The sequence below is a fragment of the Protobothrops mucrosquamatus genome, unplaced genomic scaffold (assembly GCF_001527695.2).
Source record: "Protobothrops mucrosquamatus isolate PMUCROS unplaced genomic scaffold, P.Mucros_1.0 scaffold76, whole genome shotgun sequence".
Taxonomy (NCBI): Eukaryota; Metazoa; Chordata; class Lepidosauria; order Squamata; family Viperidae; genus Protobothrops; species Protobothrops mucrosquamatus.
In genome coordinates, this window is record NW_015386453.1 from 946,046 (window position 1) to 952,859 (window position 6,814).

Consider the following 6,814-nt stretch of genomic DNA (forward strand, 5'->3'; position numbering starts at 1 on the left):
AATAAGGCCATATTTAAAAAATACATAGTTATCTCTCACAAAACAATGATTCACAAAGTTCTCTGGGGAAAAATCTGAAAACCATCGTCCATCTAAGCTGAAGCTGAGCATGCTAAGAAAACAAGAAATATTCCTAGATGTATCAACAAACACTGAAGATGTTTGCTTTTGGTTTTATATCAACTCGTTCCAGCCCTTTAAAAAAAACACAAACTGGATATGTAAATGTTACTTTTATAACAACATTAAATGGATCTGGTACTGAAACTGGTGAAATAACAAACTTTCCCTTCCTACTGTGTATATTCCATTCTTCTTTAAGATGAGAAACAATAATTATTGTCTAGCTTCCTGAGTCATAAAAGCTTTTTAAACCTGCTATGGATTGTAAGGAAATTTGCTGTGTGTTTTGGCATTCTTACAAATTAGGACTGCAAGTACTACATGTACTTTTAATATTTGAGTAAAGACCAAGATTTATTTCTGAATAAATAGAGCTGAGGTCTGAAGTGGCTAAAGATATTCAAGAACAGGTCAACTTACATGGGATTCTTTTCCTTCAATCACATGCCCTCAGAGCTCAGCCTTGTTGTCACTAAGATAGTAAACCTATCAGAATCTTCAGGTCTCTAAGCCACTAATTTGCAACATGATGACTCCCTTGAATTGTCCTGTTGATTCCTTAGTGGCATTCTGTTGCCTTCATCCAGGATGGTTTTTCAACTACCCTAATCTAGTCTACAGTGGAGTCTCCAAGTTTGATATTAACTTCAGAATCTTCAGAATTGATAGCTTACTGCTCCATCTATTACTTACCACCACTGGTCTACCTCCATTGCCAGCCTCCTTTTGGGTTTGTAAGAGTGTCTGCCTGATACTCTAGATCAGGGGTCCTCAACCCCCGGTCCGTGGACCGGTACCGATTTGTGGCATGCCAGCAACCAGTCCGCACAAACAAGCAAATCCCCATCTGTGGGATGCAGGCAGCACACAAAACCACACACTTTCCGGTCCGTGGAAAAACCTTTCTCCACGGAACCGGTCCCTGCTGCCCAAAAGGTTGGGGACCTCTGCTCTAGATGATACCACCTCCAAGTAGATGAATTAACTTGTAAATAAAAGGACACCCCAAAGAGGCTTTTCCAAAGGCAACTGGACTTTTTCCTCACAAACTGAAGAAGATTCTTGGATGAGAAGCAAAATGTTTTCAGAGAAAAAAAACAAGGAAGTCCTGTTGCCTTTGGAAAATCACCTTTGGGACAACTATGACCTGGTTGGTTGAGAATCTCCATAGAAAAATAAAAGGACAAAAAAAAATGACAGCTCCCCATCTTTTTTTCCTTGTAGCATTAACAACCAAGCAAAATTGATGAAAGTCTGTGGTTGCAGATGGTTCCTGCTGCCTCTGCTAAACAAGTCCGCTGATGGTCATCAAAGGAAAAGAAAAAAGATAGCAGAAAAATAGGGGAGGACTGTTATTTACACAAAATGGGGTATATAAGGGTAGGAAGAAAAAATGCCCTACCACCATTGCTTTACATTTTAGCTCTTGTTTATCTACTGCTGGGTTCAGTGACTGAGTAGGGGTGAAGCAAAATAACAGAGAATTAATGTGTTATTCTGGCTTAAGGGGGGGGGATATATGAGAATTTGGCTGTGTTTCTCTCCCTCCTTCTACAGAGTACACCTTAGAGAAGTAGTAGAACAGACATCGATTTAAAACTGTCCTTTCTATTTTAGACCTCAAGAAATAGGCCAGCAAATGAGGCTTGAAAAACCTACTGGTGATCAAAGCCCAGTCTGGCTGGGGGCCAGCAAAGGAAAGAAAGGTGACTCCCGCTGTGTCTCATGGGCTGGGAATGTGAGTCAAGTTACAATTCATGTAATCCTATGCATGTCCACTCAGAAGTAAGTCCAGACTGTGTTTGGATGGTTGTGTGTGTGTATGTGTATGTGTGTGTCTTACTCCCAGGGAGAAAGATTGTAGGGTTGGCATTGGGAGAATTTTGCTGGTAAAAAGGACATTATTTGGCCTATATGGACAGCCTGGGTATGAAGTGAACTCTTTGGAGAGGGTGAAACTGCATTCATAGATAGAAACAGGCAGATACTAACTATACAATTGAAGGGCCTACTAGATACATATATTATTAATGCTATATTAACACAACTGTGTATGCAGATAGAGATAGATAGATAGATAGATAGATAGATAGATAGATAGATAGATAGATAGATAGATAGATAGATAGATAGATAGATAGATAGATAGATAGATATACACACACACATACATGATACACAAATGTGGATAAGGAATGACTCCTGTTCATTGCTGCTTTTCTCACACAATCTCATTATTTCTATCAAACTGAAAACACAAGGTAAAATATGTTCACCTGAAACAAGGGATTAATTTGAATACATTTAGGCATCTGTGGTATGTCAGTGATTGTGGCAATCTTATTGCAGAACTTTTTGATGTAATGGTTAAGGTGTTGGATTAGAAAGCAGGATATTGAGTTCCAACCAACAGGTGTTGGTTGGATTACTTTGAGCCAGCCAACCCTAATTTGTTTACAATTACCTAAGGAAAATGTTTTTTTCTGTTACACCTCCAACAAAATATTTGCTTTGCTACCTTATACCAGGTTTTTTAAGACTCTCCCTTGCAGAAAGTACATTATTGTTTTTATTTTAATGGGCTTTGTGGATGCCCTGATATTTTGATGATGTCTTAGGAGAGAATATTTCATCTTTAAATAATAACTGTATGGTTGCTTGGAGTGGTCTGATCAGCTTACACAACAGCATGCCAGGTCTCTTACTTTGAAAAGTACTTCCCCTGAGGTATATATTTGGTACATCTTCTCCACTGCTAAGGAGGAAAAAGAATAATGTGCATCTCTTCCTCAAAACGCAGACTATTGATTCCTAAACAGTTGAAATATTTAGGATTTATATATAAAATGTAGCATTTTAAAGAGTAGCAACTACTCTTTAAACTACCAGAATGGATAATGTGGATGATCGTGAAAATATATGGCTATAAAACTGTACATATTTGTTGGTCTTCAACGCATGAGCTTCTCTGATGTTTTTGTTTTGACCAACTAACGTGGTTTCCCATCAATACACAGCATTTTGGCCTAGTGTTAAACTATGGATACCTCTACTTGTGGCTTGCAGAGTAACAGCTATATTTTGCAGACTTGAAACAACAGATGAGAATGGCAGGGAAAGTGAGGCAATGGTGATGGTGGGGGGGGCAGTGTCTGTGTCACCTGCACAATGTCATATGAAATAAAAAGTAAACAGAATTGGAGGAGCAAGAAACAAATGGAATTTTCTCAGCAACAAAATGCCAAATCATAAAATAGATTTCTTCCAGCAAGGGTATCAAGCTTTCTCCCAACAATAAACAATAATTTACTTCAGAGAGAAAGTACCCAGACAATCTGCAAAAGTCTCAGGGGATACATCAACAACGGTCCACAGAAGCCAAAGCTTCCAGAGAGAAGTTGTTCTGTCCAGCTTTTGGAAAGCTTATGTAGCAATAGCAGCCTGGAGCTGCAAGCCATACTTGCGATGGGTGAACAGCAACTCCCGGTGTAGGTGCTGCTGGTTTCCAGCAGTTTTGCTGGGGTTTGTGACCCGCAAAGCGGTGACAGGCTGGGCCTCAGCACCCCTGGATGTGGTTTCTGAGCGAGCAGCTAGAAGGAAGGGAGAAGCGGAATTGAGTTCACTGGGCTGTAGAAGTGAGAGACTACTTCTAGACTCCCCTCCCCATACACACACCTTAACAAGCCTTCACCATAAATAATGGATTTCATGCTGTGGGATAGGGGGGAATAAAAGCCAGGACCTGAGATCTGGCCCAAAGCCAGAGCTGGTCAGAAGTCCTAATGAGGGGGAGGAAATGGGGGACAGGGTTCTTGGTGGGAGATGGCAGGTCAACTTTTCCCCATTTGGATGGCTTCATTCTCACTTTTTTTTTCCTATGCACCATCATGCTTCTTTTTAAAATTAGGACCATACCTGGGTCACCGGTTTAGTTTTAGTTCCTTAAATACCTGTGTCTTCTGATTAACTAAAAAAATTGCATTTAAAGCATGTGTATTTCTCAAATCTTAGTGTCAGTATGCCTTGATGCACGGTACTCTTACATGATATTTTCCATTTTAATTTAATGCTTATATTTTTTATTTCTATTTCAGAAGTACATTAGTATATCTATCTAAGCTCTGAGTGAAATTAGGTTCCCTGCGACTGAAGAGTGGAAAAATATAGTGGCTTAAATACCCAGGAGACATGAATATTATTTAAAAGCTGAAGTATTCATTCATTTCAGTTTCACTTCTGCTAAATGGATTTTTGTAACGTTAATAATTTTATTTAGATAGAGGTGACACGGTAAGGAAATAAATGAACACAATCCCACTTAAAATGTTTTCTTAAACTTCCCATAAGACATACTTGAATACTCTTTAAAAAAACAATTATGAACTTTTTAGCCACTAAACTTTACTTATAGCATTCCATCCTCTTAGTTACTTCCTTGCAACAGCATGCACCTCATCAAACCCACAGCTAGTTGCTCTCACCAGACCCTTCCAGACGTGTCCAGTTGCCGGCCGTGTCCTGCTGCCATGTCACACTGCCCGTCTGTTCCACCCGGGATCCAGGCAAATGGAGGTTTGGAAGCTCCCTAGCTCCCATCTCCCCGATGAAGAGATTGGGTGGCCCAGATGCTGCCATCCCAACCAGGTGAAACAATTACATGGTTTCCAATTGTCTCTCCTGCTGCGTCTTTCTGGTCTGCCACCCCCAGCATGTGCTGGGGGAAGCAGAAAGCCAGCAAGAGTGAAACAAGATCCCACTCTAGGCAACCGAGCAGAAACAGAGCCAGGACTCCTAAAGATGCTCAGAAACCTACCTCAAGCCTCATGCTGTAAGGGCAAGCTCACAGCTAAGACTCTTACAAGTAGCTAGCTATTGTTGAACACAGATTGACCACTGGGGATCAGTGGGTGGTGTCCACCAATTGTGGAAAGGTCTTTTTCCAAGAGGGGAACTAGCATCTTTTAATTTGATTTAATATGGCCAAATGACTTAGCGAAACGTCTTCCTTTCTTTCTACTATTTTCAGTTCATCCTTAAAGCTTTTCTAGAGCTACTGTGCTAAGCACAATGCACAGCTTCATATTGTGAACTCTGTCTTTGATCACCTTTTTGATTCTGTGCTTCACAACAGGCAGTAAAGCTTGCAGTACTGAGTTTTATTCAAGTTTAAGACGGTAGGTTTAATTTTACCTGGTCCAAGCAGTACAATTTTCCTTATTTTGTTGTAAAAAAAACCAAAAATTCACAGGAAGCAATGGAAAAAAAATATTGAATAAGCTATTGACTTTCTGTAATTTGTGGTATATAATGTAGCAGGATGGGAGAAGACAGGTGGCTCTGTTGTGAGTTGGATCAGACAAAGAGATATGTATGTTTTTGCTAGAAGCATGGGTGCAAGATGCTTTTATTCAAAATCATTGAGACTTTAAAACATAAACCCATTTAAGACTGCAGACATGTGACTGCATAGCAAATAACAAGCACCCTTCTTACATTGCCAATTGGATGAAAGGTCAAATCTACCTACTTGAAAAGCTACCGGTTGACTTACTATGCCTTTACTATCTAGTGGTCACAGGTTTGTACAGAGACGGCTCTGGCAAATGATGTGGCATGCAATGATTTCCTAATCACCTTGCCCTGCCTACGAGCAATCTTGCCATGAAACAAATTACTAAGTTCTAGAGATAGATAATCATAAATTACAAATAGACTGCAAAGTGAAGATATCATAATTCTGAATAATATTTTAATCTTAAAAAAAAAACCTTTCTCCCCAGTATGTGGATATTACTTGTAAATTATACATATAGTCTGTAGGTGGCATTACATTCCTATATGTCTCCATTATAGAGCTGTAGATGCTCTGAAAATGTATGTATGTAAAGCATTGCATGATTTTTATATGGTATCTAACACCGGAAAAATTGTGAAGAATATTTAAAGGTACTTCAAATGAACGTTGGGAATGCAAATGTAAAGAAGGAACTTTTTATCACTTTGGGTGGATATGTGACAAAGCAAAGAAATACTGGAGTAGGATTCACATCTTAATACAGAAGATTCTTAGATGAATATAAAGATAAAACCAGATATTTTTCTTTCAGGCTTAATTTGGATAAAAAACTTGAAAAAGAACTGGAATTTTGATCTTATATATGTTGACAGCAGTAAGAATACTTTATGCACAGAAATGGAAGGATGTTTTCATTCCCACAATGGACGAATGGTTGCAAAAGTTGATGGGAGTTAGCAGGGGTGGTGAAATTGACTGCTTTGACCAAAGGAAAGAATACAATTAATTTTGTTTCTACTTGGAAACAGCTTTTGGACTTTGTGCTTGTGGTGGAAAAAAATGAATCTTTGATTTTAGGTTTTGCTGATTAGATAGGTTTGTTATTATAGAAATGGCTAGTATATATTATGTAAAAGTAAAAAAGTCGAGGTGGTATGTTATGACCTTATTCTACTGTTCCAAAAGAAATCGGAAGTCAATGCTTTTCTTTTTGCTTTCCCTTTTCCCTTACACTTTTTCCTCTTTCCCTTTTCCTCCCCTGTTTTCCCATTGTTTTCATTTTGCTTTGTATTTTTGTATTTTATATTTTGATAAACTAATAAAAATATAAAATTTGCAAAAAGAATAGAAAAATACCACGATGGCAAACCAAACTCATAACTTGTTTAGCTCCTG